Below are 24,913 nucleotides of genomic sequence, written 5' to 3'. Positions count from 1 at the left end.
TAGATTCTTAGTGTGTTTTGAAAAAGATTAATGCTTAGCAATGAACTCCGTATGAAAGGTTTCCTTTCAAACAACATCTTAGGTTCACTTATTCAGTGTAAAACATGAGCTTGTATCATAAAGGTCACAGTTAACACTGTACTTGGCTGCTGGGTCCCTGGTTTAATATAAGCTGAATTAGATCCCATTTTTTTCCCCATTACAGAAATTTAAGACTAACCACCACTGAATCAAGAAGTTTTTTCACTTATTACTTAGACACTGACAAGTATTAGATTCCTGGAGGGGTCCTTCACATCAGCCACCCAACTGATAAGGAGTTGCTTTATTTTACCAGTTAAATATGTTAAAAAGTGTGATACGGTTAGAGTTCAACAAGGACTAACTGTTTGGCTCAGAGGTAACGGGGGGCACCTCTCTCCATCTGGAGTAAAGAAGCCCAAGCCCTCTCCTGGACTTAGGCTCTACAGGCAGTTCAAACTGAAGAAGAATGAGGGGCTGTTCTCAAACAAAGCTTTCGGGTCCAAGATCTTTCTTCTGTTCTGCAAATGACTGAAGTCCAAATCCCTCTGCTGACAGGCTGAGCTTGAGTCACAGTGTGAGTTTCATCTTGCTTAATTAGATATTTGAAACTGAGACATTCAAATCTGAACTAATCTATCTAGCTTCCCTTTGTAGTTAGTGGTAAGAGGATGGGGGCTTCTGGTGATTATCCCAGACATCTATGCTAGGAGGTATCTCTGGATGTGCCTATTTCTCTATGCATTATAAAGTCAGCCTGGGGTGAGTACTCCAGTCTTATAAATGAAGCTTTTAGTTGCCTGAGTTAGGACAGATTAATCCCTCTCCAAGCCTCTAACATTAATGATAAAGTACACTAATAGAGTGAGTCTTGGTTAAACCTGTTTCGCCTTGAATAAAAAAAATGACAATATTCACTTGGGGGAAAAAAATGCAAGGGAAAGACTTCCTTATCAGCTGATTAAGTCATAGAAAGCTGGAGTGTCAGCCCAGTACACGCTCTAATGAATATGTATATTAGGAAGAATAACACAAGCAGGAGACAGTGACAAAGGCTCACTTCACAACATGTAAAAGCCCAGCATGCTTAAGGCTGCGGGTGTCCACAAATGAAATCTAGTAAAGAAAGGATGATGTTCTAACCACTAAACTTAGTCGTAAATGGTACTTTTTCTCCTCGTTATGCATAGATAGACTATGCCTTAGAGGTGCGAGTGGTAACAAAATCCTTAATATTTTCCAGCTCTGCTGATGTTAAAATTTGTGTCAGACATCAGCTGCCACTGCACTGCCAAGAATTTAAAGCTTCTGCCAATATGTTCAGTGCAGAAAGTAAAGTGTTTATTCTTGAGAGATTTATGCTGCTAGGAGATTTAGGAGCCATAGAGATTGTGATATGCTATTGAAAATCTACCATTGAAAGTGGAATATGTGATAAAACAGATGGACATGAAGAACTTGAAGGACCACCTTGACTTGTGGCATCTCAGCAAAAGACTCTATTGTACGGGAACTGCAACGATAGGTTTATCTCGATGAGGAAGACATGAATATTTTTTTCCTTTAGTCTTTTGTGTTTGATATGCAGAACTCTCCAAAAGGGTGAAAATACTGTGTCAATTTTTAATACAAACCTAAAGAATGGTTTCTTACTGTCACTGCACAAGTATTTTGATCTCCAGCTTTTACACTGCAGTCAGCGCTGTGAGGTCTAAGGATCATGTTGCTTAACTGTGGTCCCCAAATATCAAGGGCCTAGTCACAGCTTTTCAAACAGACATGTGAGGTCTAAGGATCATGTTGCTTAACTGTGGTCCCCAAATATTAAGGGCCTAGTCACAGCTTTTCAAACAGACATGTGAGGTCTAAGGATCATGTTGCTTAACTGTGGTCCCCAAATATCAAGGGCCTAGTCACAGCTTTTCAAACAGACATGCTCGGTCATCACGGAGAGAGAGAGGATCCTGCAGAGAGTGATTCATCTAGCTAGCAAACTATTTCATCTGCAGATAAGTGTCTAAGTGAGTTGGATAAACCACCCACTGGAGAGGCTTATCTCTTCCCACTAAACCACAGAGGTAGCTTAGAGGATCAGCTAAGCTTACAAGGCTAGGCCTTCCAGTGGCTTAAGGGTAGATGAGATGAAATCCACTCGGCCTGTACAGTATCCATGCAGTCTCTCTGCAAAGACAGGTTTTCACATTGACTCCATTTTTTGTTGATGTTGTTTGGGAGGATGATTTGTTTGTTGTTGGGAGGAAGATGGGGAACGGGATTACAGTAGCTAGATTTTTTTTCTATAAAATGTATGTAAATATCTGTTTTGATAACTTTTTGTCCCTCCATTGGATATGTCTTATGCACAAGAATAACCTTGATTTATTGGCAGTAGATAAATGCTCAACTGTATCTTCTAATATTAGATATGGCAACCTTCTCATCTTTCTCTATTTCCTCTGCTTCATACAGGTTATGTCTAAACTACAGAGTGCTTGACTGCTTCCACAGTTCTATAAAATCAAAAAGTAGATAATATACTGAGACACCTTGCTAGAGAAACCATAAAAAATCCAAGAGGCAGATACTATGCTAACAAATTCATAATCAAAATTGATTAATGTCAAAAGACAGACTTTGAGTGTGTATGTACACAATAATGAGATCTGAGAAAAAAAAAAAAGAAATTATGAATCTATGTCTGAAAGGCTTTTCCACTTACTGTTACAGAAAACATAAATTATACACTTTGTAACCATCTGTAATGTCAGTATCAGCAGCTGCTCCCAATTTACTGTATAGTGCTATTGTACATATTATTTGCTTTGGAAATTACTTGCAGTTTCTAGAACCACTTCTTGACTGTTTGATTTTATTTTTTTTAAATGCATTCCAAAAATTTACAAAGCTATAGCTAGTTAGCAGGAATTGCTCTACACTAGCAGCCTTTTTGTAGTAGTGATTTACTTTTTGCCATCTTCCTCCAATGTTTATTTAATATGTTAAGTACATAAGAGTGGTGCTTGAGTATGTGCATATGTGTAAATTTACATGCTGGCATATACTGACAAAGTTTACTTTCCAGATATTTGTGGAAACTAGTTGCTAATCACTTCTGTTAGTCTTACTTCGCATCATTTAGATATCTTATCCTCTTAGGATAATTTCGTAACTATGGAAAAGACAACCCTGAAAAGAATAAAAATACTGAAGAGAGCAGATGTAAAACCTATTTAGAGGATAATACTTCAGGGAAAGTCGAGAAGGAAGGAAGAAATAATTACATTGCAAAAAAGTTCCAGGAATTTTTCCAATTGTAAACTTCCTTAAAGTTCAAAGAGACAATTTTTCGTTTTCTCTTAGGTATCAGCCATGTTCTTGGGGATGGGCCAAGGCTCAGGGCTTCATGGGGATGGGCCAGGCTAGTACGGAGGTTAGAAGTGTGTTCTGCCCTTTTTCCTGGCTATCACGAGCAAGGAAAACAAGCTTGTATTAAGCAAAAAGTTTAAGACGCTTCTTACTGGAATGGTATGTTACACATACAGTGTGTGATGGATAATAAAAGATAATCTTGACTTTGAAATTTAGTCATTTTATTCCATTCTTGATCAAGGACTGTAGCATTAGGCTCTTGATGTCTGACATAAAAATAGCCGATGGACTGGATAAATATTCAGTTGTTTTCCTGGAACATATCAAGAATGTTCATCAGAAACATATTTCTGTATGGTGTCAGCCTTATACCTTTGTGGCTCTGTGGATTGTAGCTGCTCCAGGCTATTAAATATCAGACCTTCACATTCTTTCATTTTGTAGTCAGCAAGAAATGTTTTGCAAAAAGATGTTTTAATAGATGAGAGAGCCTCAAAAGGTCTGTTTCACTAAACTTTTAGAAAGTTCACAATTTAAATCACTGGAAGCTTTATGTAGTGTAATAATTTCTTCCTTTCCACTTTACTTTCATAAGGTAACTTCCTTCTGGAGATTTGATCATCTGTTTTCTTATACAGTGTTCTTCTCCTGCCTCCTTCTCTCTCTTTTGTCCTTGCTCTCTTTTTTCCTTTCTTTCCCATATTTACTATTAGTTTTTATTTTTATTTTTCCCTTTTTCTCACATTCCAAGCTTAAATTTTACATTTTATGTGTGGGTAGATTTGGGGCTTGGACATTGCTATAAACAACTATTTGTAAGTTATTTAACAGCTAACTAATACAATCTTTCATAAATGATCTCTCAGAACTTCATAGAAATTAAGTACTTGGTGAGTTAGTACTCAAAATCACCATTCTCAGAAGACTATGAGGGTGTTATTTATTTATTTTATTTTCTAATGATCAAAGCTTCCTGAGTAAAAAAGATCCACTGACTTTCAGCTGTGCTCTGAGACATCTTTGGCAGTTTTGGAAGTGTTCTTTCTTGTCTCCAGGGTTTCCAAGTCAACAAATTTCACAATGAGTAAATGTATTGCAGAAATATTAAACTAAAGCAGAAATAAGTGTTAATTGTTGCTCTTACAACACATTAGAAAAATAACAGCAGCCATATTTTTTGGGGAAAAAAAAAAAGAGTTTAATTTTGTCCTGAAGACAACTGGCATTAATTCTTCCTTTTCCCCTTCTCAGAATTTCAGTAATTTAAGCTATCATTGGTTTTCAGGGGAAACCGAGGTGATTCTAACTGCCACTCCTGTACATCCCGTCTGTTTCATGCATTATCCCCAAGAGTAAAAAAGGTGAAAAAGAAAGAAAAAAAAAAAAAACAGAATAAAATCTGAAAGAAATTTTTAGTTGGCAAGTTTTTAGGTAATTTATATGATCAAAAACATTATTTCTTTGTTTTGATAGAATGGGATGGTATTCTAAAGGTGACAAAAAACAACAGAGCCATAAAAATTATTTTCTACTGGTGTCAAATATGTAAAGAAAAACTGAAATACCAGAAATATTGGCATTCAAATATCACCAGAGGAAAATAAAATAAGGTCAAATGAAATAAGTTCCTTTTTATAGTTATGAATATTAGCATGGTATACCTCACAATGCACATACATCTGAAAAATGTAAGTACCTGGGACTATGCCGAAGACGCTCGGTAGTTCTTTCTGTTCCTCCTCTGTCCCAGCCTCTCCATGACCTTCAGCAAGCCCTTCATGCTCCCTATCAGTAAAACAGAGACAATTATATTTAGAGAAGAAATCTGCAGCTACAGCACTTCAGCTGCCTATTTCACCCTAAGAAGGATTCCCAGGCTGCTAGTGATTATAACTGTGGGAACACATTTCTGGTAATGACACCACTATGGTGAAAAATTAAGCTCATCTCTTGTCCTTAAAGTTCCTGTGCATGTTCCTTTTTGCAAGAGGTGTTAACAGCAGAGTCCTAGCTATGTTCTCTCTCTGTTTATTGCTCCCCAAAATTCTCTTGCAGCTGGATACAGATTTTATTTCCTGTCTAAGACCCCTGCGTGGGGGCAGGGTGCGATACTGAGCTGTTATCATGTTCTTTTCATGGGAGTGTGGCATCTGGATGGGGTCTTGGCAGTTCTCTGTGTGTGTGTGTACACGTGTGCATGCACATGTGCAATTTGATTCCTTGTTCCTTTACAGCTTATGCATTCACTTCCTTTTGTGCAAATCGAAAGCAGAGTGGGGAAAAATTGCTGTGGCGATATTCTTTCTATAGGTGGAAACAACCCTATGTAAGGCAAGGCAAAGGCAAAGTCAGGCTAGATACTAGGAAGCATTTTATGGGACCAGCCACTGTCTAAGGTAGGTATATGAACAGCGTACTTCATGTAAGTGTTGCAGTTTTGCTTCCAGTACACTGTTTTTTTGAGCCTTTCATTTCTACAAGCCTGCTGACTGCAAAACACTGCTGCCATTTAGTGTTCTGGCTGGAACCAGAAAGAAGACTTGTTCCAGGCTATCTGCAAAAGACTTCACTGTTGTTTTTCTTTGTAGGTTTTATTAAAGCTAATCTAAAGCAAGACTTAGAGAGGCATGTGTATGTACATGATCTTTATTACTCCATTTACTAAAATGTAAAAATGTTCTAAAGAAACTAAAAACTTTATAAAGGACAACAATGAAAAGTGCTAGCCTTTTAAATGTCTAATTTACTATTTGCTGCTCCAAGATCTTTTACATCGCACTTTGAAGTACTATTTCCTACAAATGCTGCAAAGAATCAAGGAAGGAGTAAAGCAAATGAGATACGCATATAGTTGTGAAAATTAATCATGAAGAAAATGCCAGTAGTCTTCATGACTGAGCTAATTAACAGAGGATGAAACGAAAGATGACAAGATGGAAAAAGCTATGTCAGAGACTTAGTGTCACAGTACATTGCTTAGCTAAGCAAAACCCCTTTTCAATGGAACCGTAAATATTAGCATGCCTTGTTTTTTTTAAAAAAAATGTTTCTGAAGCACAAGAATGTTCTCAGTAATTAATATCATAGATGCCATTTTCTTCAATCTTCAAATACTATTTTCAAAACATAACTTTTTCAGGTAACTGAAAGCATTAAGTACTCTGATACAGCATAAAAGCATGTTAATTTGTGAGAAAAATAAACAAATAAATAGGAGTCAGTAACACTGAGTTACCACACAGGTTCAGCTGCTGCTATACAATGGATTCACTGAACTGAACTTGAACTGGTAACTTCTAGTAGGGAATGCTTACAAGTTCAAAATTAAATATATTAATCTTTATTTTAAATTCTGTGTAATTGATTATTTTGCCAAAAGTACTTCTTCAGCCTTTTCACTTTGCATCTTAAAACTTATTCTGGAAAAGTCTCCATCTTTATCCTCCTCTTCAGTTCCCATTTAGTCACCAGTGACATCCTTAAAATCCATTCTTTCCTGCCTAACTCCATAAGCCCCTTCACACAAGGTGCTGAAGCTGGAGCCTGCCAGGAGTTAATTAGTAGCTTTAAGCTCTTGTTCATGTTAAAATTCCTGAGAGTTTCAAACTCTGCCGGAAGAAAAGCTTTCTTATTAGAAGAGCATGAGCCTTTAGCTTCAGAGCATGCCCATTAAAAAAACGCCAACAAACTACATAGCAAAGACAGACCTGGACGTATACATTGTGTGTGTGGTTACCAGACAATGCAGCATATTTCTCTCTCTCCTCCAATAAGTAAAACTTACTTATATATGATGGAGTAGCTCCAAAAGAAGACTTGAGAGAGGCAGGTTTGCACCAGAGTACCCAACAGACAACAATGAGGACAGTCAAATCTAAAAACACTCAGGATCAAAAAATTCCTCCTTTAGCTTACTCAAGACAGCCTGGTAATAGGGATGTTCTTGAAGGATGTAGAAAATTAATTTATATCACTTCTTTGCGTTCAACACCACATAGGGGATTTAAGTTTCCTATAGAATGGGTGGGTAACCTACCAAGCTACTAACTGTTCCCTCTCTCTTCAGGTTTTTGTTTATTGTGGTTTTGTCTTTTCTCAAAGCAAAGGGAGTAAAAGGCATGCCTTGCTTTAAAGGGAACTTTGAACAGGAGCTTAATTCCAGATTAATGTTCATGGTTCAAGAACCCAAAAGAAAGAAGTTACATATAATTTCAGAGATGCTTACTCAACTCTGGCTACTTTTACCAGGTAACTCCCAGCCCTGCCTCTGCACATCAATCATAATTAGCTCAAATAGTGCCTTGCTTAGTTAGTTTCTAAAAATACTTTCCTCAGACATCTAAATCTGATCAACTAATCTAGAATTAACTGAAGATTAGGCATGAATTATTGCAGTCACTAAATATGTTTGATGATCTGACTCTTAAATCACGAGCTCAAAAACCCCAAAGCTCTTCACAAGACCTCTCACCTAAACCCAAGACCACACGGAAGAAGGACACCCTAGAGACTTGTCTAAAGAGGATTCATCACATAATGTGAACACCTCTGGATGTTTTATTAATGCAGAGCTGAGGAAAATTCATCCTCACTCTGAATCCTGCAGTTGGGCTAATGAACTTGGAGGCATGCATCAACTATTTGCCTGTCCCTGTTTTTAACAACACTGTAGTTAGAAGTGTTTTCAGTCTAGGGAAATCTTCGGTAAATGCACTAGAAGAAGACCTCATTCTTTATCCCTTACAAATATGTAATGACAGGGCAGGATAATATACTTCTTTGCTTCTCTTCAGGAAGGAGGAATTCACACTAGAAGGATATGTGATACAGTTTGACAGATAAGTACATCACTTTGTTGAAATAGTCTATTTTTTCTTTGCTGTAAAAGGCTCAATGAGGTGGATACCCAGCCCCTACAATAACAACACTGTAATTGTGAGGCTCCTTGCAAGGCAGGTGGAGTCCTGATTTCACTGCACTGCGCAAATTCGGCATTCAGTGGGAACAGTATTAAACTGATTCTGCTTTTGAAAATCCAGCCTATTTAGTACATACCAATCCAAGATAAATATTTTCAAATATGTTCTATTTCCATTAAGAAAAGACGTTTTAAGACATGGCAAAGACAACTTGCTTTTCAAAGTGTTATTCAAACATGTAACAGAAAACAAAAAGAAAACAGAAATTTATAATTTATAAAACACAAGCCATACTACAATATCTAGAGTGTGAGAACATTTGCATATTTCTTCAGTGTAGTGCGCAAGAGAGATTTATTAGGAGATGTAAGGAAATGTACTACGTGATACTGAAATTATCTTTTCCCCTAATGGCTAGGTCTCATAGAAATGTACCAGCTGCTGAGGCTGGCAGACCTTTTAAATTCCATGCTTGCAATTCAGAAATATTTTTTTTTTTTTAATAATCGAGAGTATGACAGTTTGTCTACAAATATGTCACTATCTGTTTACTTCACTGTGTGTCGATTGGATTAGTTCCTTATTCAGGGAAAAGAAGCTGAATCAGCTGTTGCAGATTCCCTGCTGCCTGTTCTGCCTCTGCAGCCTGGAAAGCACCCCTCCTGCTACCAAGGAAAGCAGGGAGTGAAAACCCGAATACCGTGCCCTTGACTTGGTTACAGAAAAAACAGGTTAGTAATAAATTAAAGGGGCTTCTATGGAGACAGCCGTTAGCTGTATGCATCAAGTTACCCATTTTCTGCACAATAGTTTGTGTAGGTGTCAGAGAAATTTCAATAGTTCACCAATTACTGGAAAACTCTTGGGAGTCAAATGTTTGGCTGAATGATGGCTGGAGGTTTTTTAAGTCTGCTTTTCCCTCTGCAAACAGCTGATGACTGCATTAAGCTAAGATCAAATGAAAAATGTATTCAGCATTTCAGAGATACCCAGAAGCAAAATAGTATCAGGAGCTAAGCTTTCTTATGCTTCCTTTGTAAATGTCAACTTATATTATCCTGTGCGATGTATCATCCTTCCCAGAGTACTGAATGTTATAATGAATGAGGACCATCAATAAGGAAAGTCATGAGACTATTTCTTTCATATGCAAAATAAATTGCATGCAACCACACCTCTGACCCGAACTTTTGAACCTGGAAGCTGTAAAATTTGCTTTTTATACAGTCCTTAGAGTTTTGATAAGGCCTACTACTGTTTTTTTCCTGACAAATGAAAAGTATCCCTGTTCACAGTCTGAAACAGCCACACTAAAGCTGTGATAACTAAATCACTGAAGGTATATACGACCCCTTCCTAAAATGTTTGTTCGCATTTCTTTTAGTATGAAGGTGCAGTACAGAAGTGGCAAGCTCAAAAGAAATATTCTGTAATATCCTTTTACCGAGGAAAAAAAATTTTTCTCTCTCTCACACTTTCTTTTTCTCTCTCTAAGGTAGAAATCTTTTTATTTCTCTAGCTGTGACTTCTGTTTTGTCTCTTTTGTACTGATATCTCCATTTTATTTTTTTTTTTTGTTTCTTTGCTGTTTTTTTTTTTTTAATTTATATAATTTTAATATAACCAAGATGACAACAAAATGGAAAGGGGCACAATTAAGCACTGAGCACATCATGCGGCCTCTAGGTAGTGCTACCAGCTCCAAGGCACTAATTCTTCTTCTTTTGAAGACAGTTAATATTACTAGAGATTTCCATGAAATCAGAGTGGGCTTTTTTTTGTTGTTTTGGTTTTCATTTCGGGTTTTTTTTGTGTGTTTTTTTTTTTGTTATTATTTAAATTCTAAAAAAACCTACTCAGATTATATACAGGGGAAAAGCAGTTCCACTCTTTATTCCAGATATTTCACCTGACTCATGTGGAGCAGCCAGGATGAGGCCACCTTTCTCTCAGTTGCTTTGTGACAGCCTTTTTAGCAAAACATATTTCATCCTAGTACAGACTACAAACATTTTAAAGAAAAATCCAAAACACTTATGAAATCATTCCATGGGTCACGGCAGCTTAAGGTAAACATGTGCTAGGATGTGGCAACAAAATCTTTTTGACAAAGAGATAAAAAAGACCAACTGGCAAAGTCTCCTATCAGAGAAAGAGGAGAAGAGAAGAGAAGAGAAGAGAAGAGAAGAGAAGAGAAGAGAAGAGAAGAGAAGAGAAGAGAAGAGAAGAGAAGAGAAGAGAAGAGAAGAGAAGAGAAGAGAAGAGAAGAGAGAAAGGAAAAAATTCAAGGACCATAAATCACTTCAATCAGATCACTCAGAAGAGAGGCACCCTGCATATAAATCTCCATCACTTAGCAAGCAGCTGAAGACTTCAGTTTTCAGTCTAGGCCCTTGACCTACTATCTCCTACCTAGAAATTCAGCAGAGTTTGGAATGTCAGACCTGAGTATAGATGAGCCTTGTTTTTACAGCTATGACAACATTTGGCTCTTCTGGGTGTAAAGTTCCGCCACTGTGGAACAAGCGGGATATATAGCCCGAAAGAAATACAGGGCACTATACTTAAGGCTAAATTGAAATAAATATCTTACCAAACCCAGGCAAAGTATGTTGTACTGATTATGAATTTAACAGCTTACAAATTTACACTGAAAGAAAAGGACCCTCACTGGCTGTCTTAATATTTCCAGTATATGTGGTATCTCATTTTAAGCCTAATGGTTGGCCACATAATTGTATCATTAGTAAACCAGTGTTCATGTTCAGTTTCAACTTTCTGTTGGCTTAGAGAAAGGATTTCAAATTTGCATTTAAATGAAATTGAGCAAAGAGTGATAAAGGCTTCAATTAAAAGGCCACCTGTTTTCGTTAATTAATTTTTAACAGGAACAGTAAATATTTTCAGTTGGTGCACTTTCCGTTGCAAGATTGGTATGTTCTTCTCTTCTTTATCTCCAGTGTCAGACATCCCTCATTAGAGAAGTCTATCATTTTCTCTGACTAAAGGAACCTGTCCCAAGCTTTATGAATCTGTTGCTACAAGACGAAAAAGTAAACCAAATACCTATTTAAAAAATACAAGCATGACAAACTAACGTGATCAAAGTAAATTCTGAAAAAAAAATATTTTTAAAAATCAACAAGTTCAGGGGGGGAAAAAAAGTTGTTTCCTCAAAAAAAGCCACATTCTTTCTTCATTTACACTCTTCTTGGGGCTAAATGAGCTCATTTAGGCATGCTGGTATGAAACAAAAGTAATCTTCCATGTCACAATTATGTAATTCAATTAAAACTTAAGGATTACAAATATGTAAAACACAAATCATGACAAGCAGTTTTCATGGAGTATAAACCCCACTAGTGTTCACGGAGTACGAGCTTCAACTGGCACCTGGAAAAGTTGTGTCTTGCTATAAAATTTCCTCCTTTGACACTAAATTGTTTGCTTTTTAGTCTTGCTTTATAGTTTTACAGCTCTAGTTTCGTCCAGTTGCCATTAGTAACACAGTAACTCATCTTGTTTTTCTAATACTTTTGAAATAATTTGTAGCCATAATTGCTTCTCTGTTTTCCATTTACTGTAACCGTAACCACTAATTTGCTAACAACAGCTACACTTCTGTTACAACCAAAGCTTAAAAATCCAAGTAATTTCCTCAAGAACAATTTGCACTGGACACCCTTCTCTTTGGGGATGCAATGTAAGCATTTAAATAAAGAACTGAAGCATTTAATTAGTGTATGCTTGCTTCCTGCTAGCAGGACATCACACTAGTGAGTAAATGGATTAAGTTTTTTGTAACGCAAGCCAGGAGACATCTTGACAGTTGTGTTTTTCATTCTCAGATGTCTAGTTAAGGGAAACACAGGGGTCCAATCCCACCTTTAAAAACTTTATCTTTGACTTCAATTATTCTTATTTTTTAATGCTATGTGATTTTCCACAATAAACTTAACAAGGGATTATGTTTTTCATTTCCACTTGAATGAAGAAGGGAATTAACAGAAATGTAAATAGAAGATATTCACAGGAAAATTCAGGTTAAGGGATTTACCCCCTATTTGTTACAAGTTAAACATTTGCAAAAGAAAATAAATACTGCAGAACTCTCTCTCTCCTTGCTTCTTCCCCTCTCACCCCTCCCCCTGCCCAGTATGTATTTCTGATTGACATACCCATATAATTTGTTTGGGTTTATACTTGCTGGGTGAAAGAATGTATCATGAGTTTTAAATAATTAATTTTTATTTGGCTCAGATTCTACTTCTTAACTCATAGCTTCTGCAGTTGCTGTTTTCTTTTAATGCTTATAAAGCCAAACTAAAAATATCTCTTGAAGTTCAGCATGAGTACATGTTACAAAAGGTTTGGACCTAATGCTCTGCCATTAAATAAATATATTAATCTTTTTCTTTAAAGTTAGAAGGCTAAAGAAACTGGGGAAAAAAAAGCATGTAAATAACTGATTCAGTTCAGCTCAAAGGGTCAAAAGACTCTAACTAGTTACTATGCTTATGGAGAAGGGACTGCTTAATGCTCTCTAACCCACTTCAAAGGGCTCAGTGCTCTTTCTCTCACTCCCCTGGTAAAGCTGTGTATGAGCAATTATCGCTGTAGCTGTTGCAGATTAAACTAAAATAGGGAAAATAGACTGCATGAAAATCAAGGTAAAGTAGTGGGAAATAGCAGCTTCTCGCTCAATGGCTACCTGCAGCCCTGCAATATGAACATCTAAGATGTTGACCAGATCACTGTAAAAGCCACAGCATGCTCTGACTTATTGACTGAAATGGCAAGTGCTGAAGGATACATACTCATCTCATTGCTATGAATTTCAGCCAGAGTTGAATATCTAGGTATATTTTCCAAACCTGGAAGTGTACATCACCTTTATTGTCATATTAAAGGGTCGAACTAAGCTCATTTGTGTCCAATGAGGACTTAGATTCAATAAGAAGCTAGGTTTTCTGCAGCCTTTACCACCTACCTAAAAGAAAGAGACTCTCTCATATAAAAGTGCAGTTAGGAATGTGGAAAGTGGAAAACTACATTTGGAAAGATGAACACAACAAATTTGCATTAAAGAAGCAACAATTCTATTTTCATTTGCAGATTTATTTATTTGTTTAATTAAAAAATTACTTAAAAACAAAAGTGGCTTTTGGCATTTTGAGTTTTTCAACAGAAACATATAAGTTTTACTGAAAACCTTTTCCCCGCAAATAATGTTTTAAAAGCCAGTTTTGAGACACAACTCTGTTGTCTCAAATTATAAATACCTAATTTTTACCAATGCCAAAGAAGGAGTATTTTTCAGATCAGCCCTCTTTTTTGAAGGCAGAAAGAAATTTATGACTATCGGATACAATTTTCATCATATTTGGATAATTGCACAACATTCCTAGTGAGAATAATGAACCATTTCTCAGCAAAAACAAACAAACAAACAAACAAAAACCTGGTGCTGAACAGAATTCACATACTTCTAATCGTGACATTTATTGGGCAGCAGAGGAAAATATTTAACATCTCATTTTACTGGATTGTAAACATAAATCTAAAGGATAACCTATAACTGATAGTTTAAAACCCCGCAGAAACTTCTCTTTAGAAGTCAACTGAAGTAACTTCAGACTCCTGTTCTTGGATTTTTTTGTTCATTTATTTGGGGTTTTTGTTTGTTTGTTTGTTTGTTTTGCTGGTAGATTACTGAGGTTGGACTGAGAGAAATTTCAGCACTGATTTCCTCTAATATTACAGTGGTGGTCTGTGAGCCCCACCTGAATAATGCAATGGGGTAGGGATTTATCATGGTAGGTTGATGGCAACTGAGATAGAATGTATACGTACAGACATAAAATTATGTGTTAATACATATATATACATCACATATACATGAAAAAAATATGCAATTGTCATATTTTATGTTCTTATAGTTTCCATAGTTCTATGCATCTTTCTTGCATGTCACAGAATCACAGAATCAATCAGCCTGTTCCAATGTCTAATGACCCTTAGGTTTTGAAGTTTAAAGTACCTTATAGATACAGTGTGGGGCCTCCTTGTTACCTATAAGTCATCAAATTTACACCAGAAAATAAATTAATTTTCTGTCATGACTAAAAGCACCATTGGAAAAAAGTTTTGCTCTTGAGCTGGTGAAGGGTCTGGAGGGTCTGACATACGAGGAACGGCTGAGGGAGCTGGAGTAGTTTAGCCTGGAGAAGAGGAGGCTCAGAGGTGACCTTATTGCAGTCTACAACTACCTGAAGGGAGGTTGTAGTGGAGTGGGAGTCAGCCTCTTCTCCCAGGCAACTAGTGATAGAACAAGAGGACATAGCCTCAAGCTTTGCCAGGGGATGTTCAGGTTGGACATTAGGAAGAATTTCTTCTCAGAAGGGGTCATTAGACATTGGAATGGGCTGCCCAGGGAGGTGGTGGAGTCACCGTCTCTGGATGTGTTTAAGAAAAGACTGGACATGGCACTTAGTGCGATGGTCTAGTTGACATGGTGGTGTCAGGGCAATGGTTGGACTCGATGATCCCAGAGGTCTGTTCCAGCCTGATTGATTCTGTGAGAGCACAAAGATTTCGACGGAGACCTTGGCCATAGTAAGCACCATTTAACGTATTGCAAACAGTCCATCTTTTTCCAGTTTCTGCTCTCAGTATGGCATATGCATAGTACTGGTCAGTTTTTGTATTGAACTATCTACTTTTTGGTATTTTTAATCAAATCCCTTCCTCCTCACCGTTATGTGAGATCCCTTATGCAGTGGAGAATTTTCTCTTTGAAAATCCCTGACATTAGAACAGTTGGTCTTTGTCTAATATGGGTCTCAGTTAAAACTAAAGAAATATTTACTCTGCTGCAGCATTCCTCATACTTGGCCCATGTAGAATCATTTTCATGATTTCTGAGCCTTACCAAATACTTTATTAATAACACATACATATGTATTTATTGTGTTTGTCATCTAACATTTAATGGTATAGAAACCCCTCTTCTCCTACTCCCTAAACAATTGTTTGGATAAAGACGGTGGTTAAACTTTCTCTATATAAGATTCAATCTAAAATTACTTGATACAGGTCAACATTTATATCAGTTCAGGACCATATCCAATACAGAACCAAGCTCAAAATAAATTGAGAGATGGAGGGAAATTATATGATCCTGGATATATTACCTGCTTTGGGAGTGCGTACTCTGTTGAATATTGTTAATGGGATAGCAAAAAGCCCTTTTAATCTCTCTGCTAAATCTGCAATTTATCACAGTTGCTGTGGTTGCCATTAATTTTAACATTTTCTTTGAGTTGTCTAAAGCTTAGAATGAACTTGTGTGTAGGAGAAAGCGTTAAAGAATTAAATGAATTCCTGAAAAATTAAACAAATATATGTATTTATTTTCTTCAGAGCCAACAGTATCTGTCTATAATGACTGGAATGACTAAAAATTGGTACTTTTCCCTGGAAATTCATTGTGAATTTTAAGTGTAAAGTTCTGACGGTATTTATTAAGCTATCGTACTGAATCACACGGAAACTATAAGAGGGGTCTTTGTGTTTATTTTTGATACTGGATACAATGCTCCTATTTTGCCTACTAAAACTCACTTCATGTCTTACTTTTGTGCTTTACAGTAACATAATTTATTTTCTTTTAAGGCTTTTATATCAGTTGATAATTTTGTGTTCTTGGTTCATGACGAAGTAAAACATATTTTGATCCACATAAATTTTAATTTAAGCTAAATTACAAATTTTTCCTTCCTAACACTAATTGTCTTCAATACTCTACATTAAATTTATTTTTAAAATATAATTTTGAAAATAAATAAATTGCAGAATAATAGTATTTAGAAAGTGTTATACATGTGAAACTGAAAGCTTAGAAAACAGCATAGCCTCTCTGAAATAAATAGGTCTAGATTTCATCACCTTTCCTTGCATGTCATAGAAAACACAGGGATAATGGCTTTCTTTTCAGGGTTGAGGAAAAAATGTGTTAGCATATTATATATTTTTTGCTTACCTACTTATTATTGTTGTCCTTACAAGCATCATTATATTATCAAATACTTCCATTTATTGTTTTAAAAGGTATATTTCAGTTTTCCTGTATTCTAACTTTTTTAAAAAATCATTTCATGTACACATGAAATTAATTTGAAACTTAGTCTTAACTTAACTCAGATGAAAGAAGGAAGCCTACAGAGGGTGGAAGCAAGGGCAGGTAGCCTGGGACGAATACAGGGAAATTGTCCGAGTAGCCAGGGATCAGGTTAGGAAAGCTAAAGCCCTGATTGATAGAATTAAAACTGGCCAGGGATGTCAAGGACAACAAGAAAAGCTTCTATAGGTACACTGGTGATAAAAGGAAGACTAGGGAAAATCTGGGCCCCCTTCAGAAGGAAATGGGAGACCTGGTTACCCGAGATATGGAGAAGGCTGAGGTACTCAACAACTTTTTTACCTCAGTCTTCACTGGCAAGTGCTCTAGCCTCACCACCTGAGATGCAGAGGATGACTGGGCAGGGACTGGGAGGATGAAGAACTGCCCACTGTAGGAGAAGATCAGGTTCGAGACCATCTAAGGAACCTGAAGGTGCACAAGCCCATGGGACCTGATGAGGTGAATTCACAGGTCCTGAGAGAACTGGCAGATGAAGTTGCTAAGCCACTATCCATTATTTTTGAGAAGTCATGGCAGTCTGGTGAAGTTCCACTGACTGGAAAAGGGAAAACATAACCCCCATTTTCAAGAAGGGGAAAAAAGGAAGACCTGGGGAACTACAGGCCAGTCAGTCTCACCTCTGTGCCTGGCAAGATCATGGAGCAGATCCTCCTGGAAATTATACTGAGGCACACGGAAATCAAGGAGGTGATTGGTGACAGCCAGCATGGCTTCACTAAGGGCAAATTGTGCCTGACAAATTTGGTGGCCTTCTACGATTGGGTTACAGCGCTGGTGGATAGGGATGTCATCTACCTGGACATGTGCAAAGCATTTGATACTATCCCACACAACATCCTTGTCTCTGAATTGGAGAGACATGGACTTGATGGATGGACCACTCAGTGGATAAGGAATTGGCTGGATGGTTGCACTCAAAGAGTTACGGTTAACGGCTCGATGTCCAAGTAGACCAGTGATGAGTGGCATTCCTCAGGGGTCAGTATTGGGACTGATGCTGTTCAACATCTTTGTCAGCCACATGGACAGTGGGATTGAGTGCACCCTCAGCAAGTTTGCTGACGACACCAAGCTGTGAGGTGTGATCAACACACTGGAGGGAAGGGATGCCATGCAGAGGGACCTTGAAAGGCTTGAGAGGTGGGCCCGTGAGAACCACATGAAATTCAACAAGGCTAAGTGCAAGGTCCTGCATGTGGGTCTGGGCCATCCCAAGCACAAATACATGTTGGGTGGAGAATGGCTTGAGAGAGACCTTGAGGAGACAGACTTGGGGATGATGGTTGACGAGAAGCTCAACATCAGCCATGTGCGCTTGCAGTCCAGAAGGCCAACCGTATCCTGGGCTGCATCAAAAGAAGTGTGGCCAGCAGGTCGAGGGAGGTGATTCTGCTCCTCTACTCCATTCTTGTGAGACCTCACCTGGAGTACTCCAGCTCTGAAGCCCCCAACATATGAAGGACAGGGAGCTGTTGGAGCGAGTCCAGAGCAGGGCCACAAAGATGATCAGAGTGCTGAAGCACCTCTCCTATGAAGAGAGGCTGAGAGAGTTGGGCTTGTTCAGCATGGAGAAGAGAACACTCCAGGAAGACCTTATAGCAACTTTCCAGTACCTGCAGGGGGCCTACAGGAAAGCTGGAAAGGGACTTTTTACAAGGACATGTAGTGAGAGGACGAGGGGGAACAGTTTTAAAGTGAAAGAGAGTAGATTTAGATTAGATCTTAGGAAGAAATTCTATACTGTGAGGAATGGTGAGACAGTGGAACAGGTTGCCCAGAGAAGTTGTGGCTGCCCCGTCCCTGGCAGTGTTTAAAGCCAGGTTGGATGTGGCTCTGAGCAACATGGTCTAGTGGAAAGGTGTCCCTTCCCATGGCAGGGGTGTTGGAACTAGATGATCTTTAAGGTCCCTTCCAACCCAAATCATTCTATGATTCTGTGATTCTATCATTCTATGATCCATTCGTAAGAAGAAATCTATAATATGTCAAAATTTGATTACTCAAAGGATTTTTTTTTTAAATCTGGTGAAGTTGGCAGTGGAGATTTTCATCATACTTAAAGACCTTCAAAATTACAATTTCGTGTACAAAATGAACTTATAGAAAACAGAACACTTTCAATTTATGGGATGATTATATCTTTGGAGATGTGCCTCAACATTTCAGCATATTGTACACTGATAAAGTGAAGTTTTTCTCATAGTTCTGAAATTGCTTTGGTGGATGAGGACAAAATAATTGAAAACTTTTGTTACACAGCTTTTAAAGCTAAACAAGAACTTGTCTGTAGTGTACTTTACTGCATTATGCAATATATGAGGCAAGCAATTAACTTCAAGCAAATATTCATTTCCATTTCCTATTAACTCTGTAGTCAGAGGGATGTCTTCCAAAATTAATTTTAGGGGTATTGGTTGCAAATGGTGATATGTTGTCAAAGTTCAAATTGTTTGACTGTAGTATAATTTTTCTTTTTTCACATACTCCTAATCCAGTTTCATTGATGTCCTGAAGATAATCAGGCCAATGGTGGATTATTCTCCTTTCAAGTGTGTCATGGAACAATGATCACAAACTTTTTTGTATTTCTGCTAGATATAGTGAAAAAAATATTGTTTTCAGGAAACAATTAACTGCTTGTTTTCAAACTAGAAAAAGTTGATATGTTTTCAATACTTGAATTTTTTGCTTTATCAGGATTTGTCCTGTGGATTAACTTTGGAAGACGACAGCATTTGACTTCTTGTCATTAAGTAAACTATATGAAAGGTTATAGGCCAATTGTGTTGCTTTTGTATTTTTTTTTTATTTCTCTTTATTGATAACAAACAAGAGTTAAAGTACTTTCCTCCTAGAATCTGTGGTAGAATTATTTTTATATAGCACTGATTAAGCCATTTTCTTGCTGCGTTACCTACATTACCTGGAACTCGGTGTTCACCAAAATTTGCAATAAAACATGTGAGCAGCGTACATGAAAAGAATTTTCTATTTCTTGTAGCTCCTAATGTACTTTTTCTAAAGTAGGAGTTTTGCTTTGGTATGTTTTATTTTGTTTTTTTCTTGCATGGTACTTCAATATATGTATAAAATAATCCAAGATAACTTATTTAAAAAAAAAACACAAATCAGGGAGATATAAATCCATACCTATGCTTTCATTTCAATTATGCAATTTTAGCACAATATAAAAGTTGGTGGTGTTTTTTTTGGTTGTTATTTGAGGACTATATAATATTGTTAAAGACTCAATGTTTATATGAAAGCCTGTATTAAACACAAAGCACAGATTGCCAGACAGAGTGCAAACCTACTGCAGAAGCACCCAGAAGCATCCAGAGCACTCAGGGCATTTCATCAGGCAGCGTGACAAAGGTTCTGCTTCTGAGACCAATGGCAGAAAATGGGATGATTTAGCCTGTGTCACAGACAGCCACCTCGGACTCCTAACTCTGATGAAGTAATGCCCATGTGCACTGAGGACAGATAGAGCCCTTTAGCACAAATTCATGATGTAACTAGCTTTTGAACCTTTAGGTCCAAATCAAAATCTGTTAAACCTTATGTCCTCTCTACAATTTAGGAGGCTGTGCTTATGGCAGCAGATCTGTCTTGTGAAAATCTGAATTTTAACATCATATACAATGTTACCATTACAGAATCACAGAATCAATCAGGTTGGAAGAGACATCAGGAATCATCAAGTCCAACCATTACCCTGCCACCACCATGTCAACAAGACCATGGCACTAAGTGCCATGTCCAGTCTTTTCTTAAACACATCCAGAGACGGTGACTCCACTACCTTCCTGGGCAGCCCGTTCCAATGTCTAATGACCCCCTCTGAGAAGAAATTCTTCCTAATGTCCAACCTGAACCTCCCCTGGCAAAGCTTGAGGCTATGTCCTCTTGTCCTATCGCTAGTTGCCTGGGAGAAGAGGCCGACTCTCACTCCACTACAACCTCCCTTCAGGTAGTTGTATACTCAATATGGTCACCTCTGAGCCTCCTCTTCTCCAGGCTAATTATTATTGCTATTATTATCCTTACGACTCTGATCACTGTTGGTTTTAGATATATGGATGTATTCTGGATGTGTTTAAGAAAAGACTGGACATGGCACTTAGTGCCATGGTCTAGTTGACAGGGTGGTGTCAGGGCAATGGTTGGACTCGATGATCCCAGATGTCTCTTCCAACCTGGTTGATTCTGTGATTCTGTGATATGGCAGAAATGGTGCTTTTTTGACAAAAGTAAATACTAATTGTCAGTTGAAGATGCTTCCAGATATGTTATAATAGAACAGAGGATTATACAGCCAACAGCTTCTGTATACTATTCCTTTTTTGTCATCCAGTTGTTGAACTTTCAAGAATGCTGGTTTAAAATTTTAGAAACAGGAGGGAAACTGAAGAAAAAAAAATGCTATATTTTATGGAATAGGATTTATCCATGTTTTCATTGGCTGAACAGCTCGATAGAAAGCCTGAATCATTTAATTCAGAATTAACACAATCTTCTGTAAAATTGTATTTTCAAGAGCTCTGTATAATTTTTCTATGTGAGTGGAGAAACTAGGCAAAAAAAGACTTTCCTTTTTTTTCCAAAATTCTTTACAGTAGCATGAGAAAAGCTGACATCAATGCGGAGTCAGATACAGCTGCTGTCTGTGTAGAGAAGAAGTGAGAAGAGCGGTAGTGTCTTAATTATATCAAAGGGCCAAGAGAGTTTCCCGCTGACATGAGGTAGTGGCTAGGATATCGTTCCTTTCCTCATCCAGTGGACATTGCTCTTTCCCCTCTTCCTATGCAAGTAAACAGAACACACTTTGTACTGGTGAGTACTCAATCAAATATAAAGCACATATAAATTGCACTGGATAACCAAATGTCACTGTGGTGATTTTGCAGCCTAGGATTTGTAAGTTCTGCAGGACATTAGCATCACTTCTGTATGTTCAGAGAAGTCAATGTACCATTGACTCCACTGGCAATATTACATGTATGAAATCATAATTTTTTGTGTCAATATGAGGACAATAAAGAAGAAAGTAATAGTGATATGTGCCACAGCAACTGAACTTCCATTGAAACAGTTATGACTGTGATATGTTTATATTCAATATCTTGTCCTTCTTTTTATGGTTTTAAAATTTATTCATTATGAATTATGAGGATTTTTTTCATTTTGCAAGAATTCTAGCACAAGATCCAAGCTCCACCTCGATCCCATTTAGCTCCACAATACAAGGATTAAGGATATGAAGCCCACGAAAGATATTTTACCTAGGCATTAATTTTGTGCTACATAACTAAATGCACAGAATACTAAGAACCGATCATTCTCCATTCTTTGATTTACCAACAGCAATATTTGGAATTACAGTCATCTTCTGCCCTGCCCAGAGGGGAGAGGGAGAGTCAGCAGTGACTGGGTGTGTCCCAGGGCGGGGGAGGCCACAGCCATTTGCAGCTCTTTGGGGAGGGCGCTGACTCCCTCCCAGTGCACAAGGCGAGGAAGGCGCCAAGGAGCTGTCAACCAGGGGTGTCACCAGCAGGTATTTCCCAGCTCAGTGAAAGAACAATGGTCTCCACCCGGCGGAAGAAGACCAAAATGGATGTGGGAACCCAGACAGAGCTCCCATGGAAGGAGGCAATGGTGCAGGTCACAGGCTGCAGGGAATGCCACAGCGTCTCTGTGGTGACAGGGGGCTGTGTGCACTGTGAGCAGGTAGATGATCTGCTCGGCCGAGCGGCACAGCTGCAAAGCCAGGTTGAAAGGCTTCAAGCCAAAGTAGAAAGGCTTAGGAGCATTCGGGAGGCTGAAATGGAGATAGACTGGTGGAGCCAGGCTCTGCCTTCCCTGCAACAAAAATGGGAGCACCTGCCGGAGAGCTCCCAGGATCGAGGGACCCCTGTACTCTGCCCCTCTCAGGTAGAAAACAATAACCTAGAGGAGAGGAGTGAGTGGAGGCAAGTCTATGGCCGAGGCAAAAGGCGAGTGCCCTCCTTGCCTACCTTGCCTCCTCAGGTGCCTCTGAGCAATAGATATGAAGCCCTAGTGGAATACAGCCGGTCCAATGGGGATGTGGTGGAGAGGCAACCTATATCAGAGGTCCCACCACAGTCAGAAAAACCTGACAGGCGTATAGCTACCTCCTCCACAAGGAAGAAGAGAATAGTCTTAGTGGTTGGAGACTCCTTCCTAAAGGGAACTGAGGGCCCAATATGCAGAGCTGACCCCCATCACAGGGAGGTCTGCAGCCTGCCTGGAGCCCGAATCAGGGATATCACCAGGCAACTCCCCAACCTGGTGAAGGCCACAGACTACTACCCCCTACTAATCTTCCAGACAGGTGGGGAAGAAGCTGCATCCCGTAGTCTGAGGGAGATGAAGAAAGACTACAAGGCCCTAGGACGGTTGGTGAAAGAGTCTGGGGCACAAGTTGTTTTCTCCTCCCTCCTTCCATTTTCAGGTGATGACGTGGGTTGGAATAGTAGGATTCTCTCCATAAATGGCTGGCTACGAGACTGGTGCTACAGGCAGGGCTTTGGGTTCTTTGATAATGGCTGGTTTTATAAGACACCAGGCGTGACGGTAATACATGGGAAAGGTTTATGTCGTAGGGGCAAAAGGGTTCCGGGACAGGAATTAGCAGGGCTCATTTGGAGAGCTTTAAACTAGATTCGAAGGGGGATGAGGTAGTAGCTGGGCTTGCACCACTGGGGCAACGCTCTAGTGTTGAGGTAGACCAGGAGGCCTCCCATCCCCCTAGGGTGAAATCAGTGTGCTCAGCTCGCTCCCTGAAATGCCTGTACACCAATGCACGCAGCATGGGGAATATACAGGAGGAGTTGGAAATCCGTGTTCGGTCGGGGGGCTATGATCTAGTGGCAATTACAGAGACTTGGTGGGACGCCTCGCATGACTGGAATGTGGTCATGGATGGCTATGTCCTGTTCAGGAAAGACAGGCCACTAAGGAGAGGTGGTGGAGTTGCTCTTTATGTGAGTGAGCAGCTAGAATGTATTGAGTCCTGTCCAGGGGCGGATCAGGAGCGAGCTGAGAGTTTGTGAGTGAGAATTAAGGGGCAGGCCATCAGGGGTGATACTGTTGTAGGTGTCTATTACAGGCCACCGGATCAGGATGAGGACGGTGATGAGGCCTTCTACAGGCAGCTGAGAGCAGTCTCGCAGTTACAGGGTCTGGTTGTCGTGGGGGATTTCAACTACCCTGATATTTGCTGGGAGGCCTACTCAGCCAGCCATCCTCAGTCCAGGAGGTTCCTCCAGTGCATTGATGATAACTTTCTGATGCAAATGGTGGATGAGCCAACTAGGAGAGGAGCTCTGCTGGATCTTATCCTCACTAACAAGGAGGGTCTGGTTGAAGCGGTGAAGGCTGAGGGCAGCCTTGGTTGTAGTGACCATGAGATGGTAGAGTTCAGGATCTCATGTGGCAGGAACAGAATAGCTAGCAGAATCACAACCCTGGACTTCAGGAGGGCCAACTTTGGCCTTTTCAAGCAATTGCTAGGGGAAATCCCATGGGACAGGGTACTAGAAGGTAAGGGGGCCCAAGAGAGTTGGTTAGCATTCAAGGACTGCTTCTTCCGAGCTCAAGATCAGAGCATCCCAGCAGGTTGGAAGTCAAGGAAGGGTAGCAGGAGACCTGCATGGTTAAACAGGGAACTGCTGGGCAAACTCAAGTGGAAGAAGAGGGTGTACAGATCATGGAAGGAGGGGCTGGCCACTTGGGAGGAATATAAGTCTGTTGTCAGAGGATGTAGGGAGGCAACTAGGAAAGCTAAAGCCTCCTTGGAATTAAACGTTGCAAGAGAGGTCAAGGACAACAGAAAGGGCTTCTTCAAATACATTGCAGGTAAAGCCAACACTAGAGGCAATGTAGGCCCACTGATGAATGAGGTGGGGGCCCTGGAGACAGAGGATAAAAAGAAGGCGGAGTTACTGAATGCCTTCTTTGCCTCTGTCTATACTGTTGGAGGCTGTCCTGAGGAGCCCCGGACCCCTGAGGCCCCAGAAGAAGTCAGGATACAGGAGGAATCTGTCTTCTCCCAAGTCTTGGTAGATGAGGGTTGGGTCAGGGACCAATTAAGCAATCTGGACGTCCATAAATCCATGGGCCCTGATGGGATGCACCCACAGGTGCTGAGGGAGCTGGCGGAAGTCATTGCTAGGCCACTCTCCATCATCTTTACTAAGTCGTGGGCAATGGGAGAGGTGCCTGAGGACTGGAGGAAAGCGAATGTCACTCCAGTCTTCAAAAAGGGCAAGAAGGAGGACCCGGGGAACTATAGACGGGTCAGCCTCACCTCCATCCCCGGAAAGGTGATGGAACAACTTGTCCTTGGTGCTGTCTCTAGGCACATCAAGGATAGGGG

Source organism: Nyctibius grandis, chromosome 1, assembly GCF_013368605.1.
Source record: "Nyctibius grandis isolate bNycGra1 chromosome 1, bNycGra1.pri, whole genome shotgun sequence".
Classification (NCBI taxonomy): domain Eukaryota; kingdom Metazoa; phylum Chordata; class Aves; order Nyctibiiformes; family Nyctibiidae; genus Nyctibius; species Nyctibius grandis.
Note: the sequence above shows the minus strand (reverse complement) of the source record.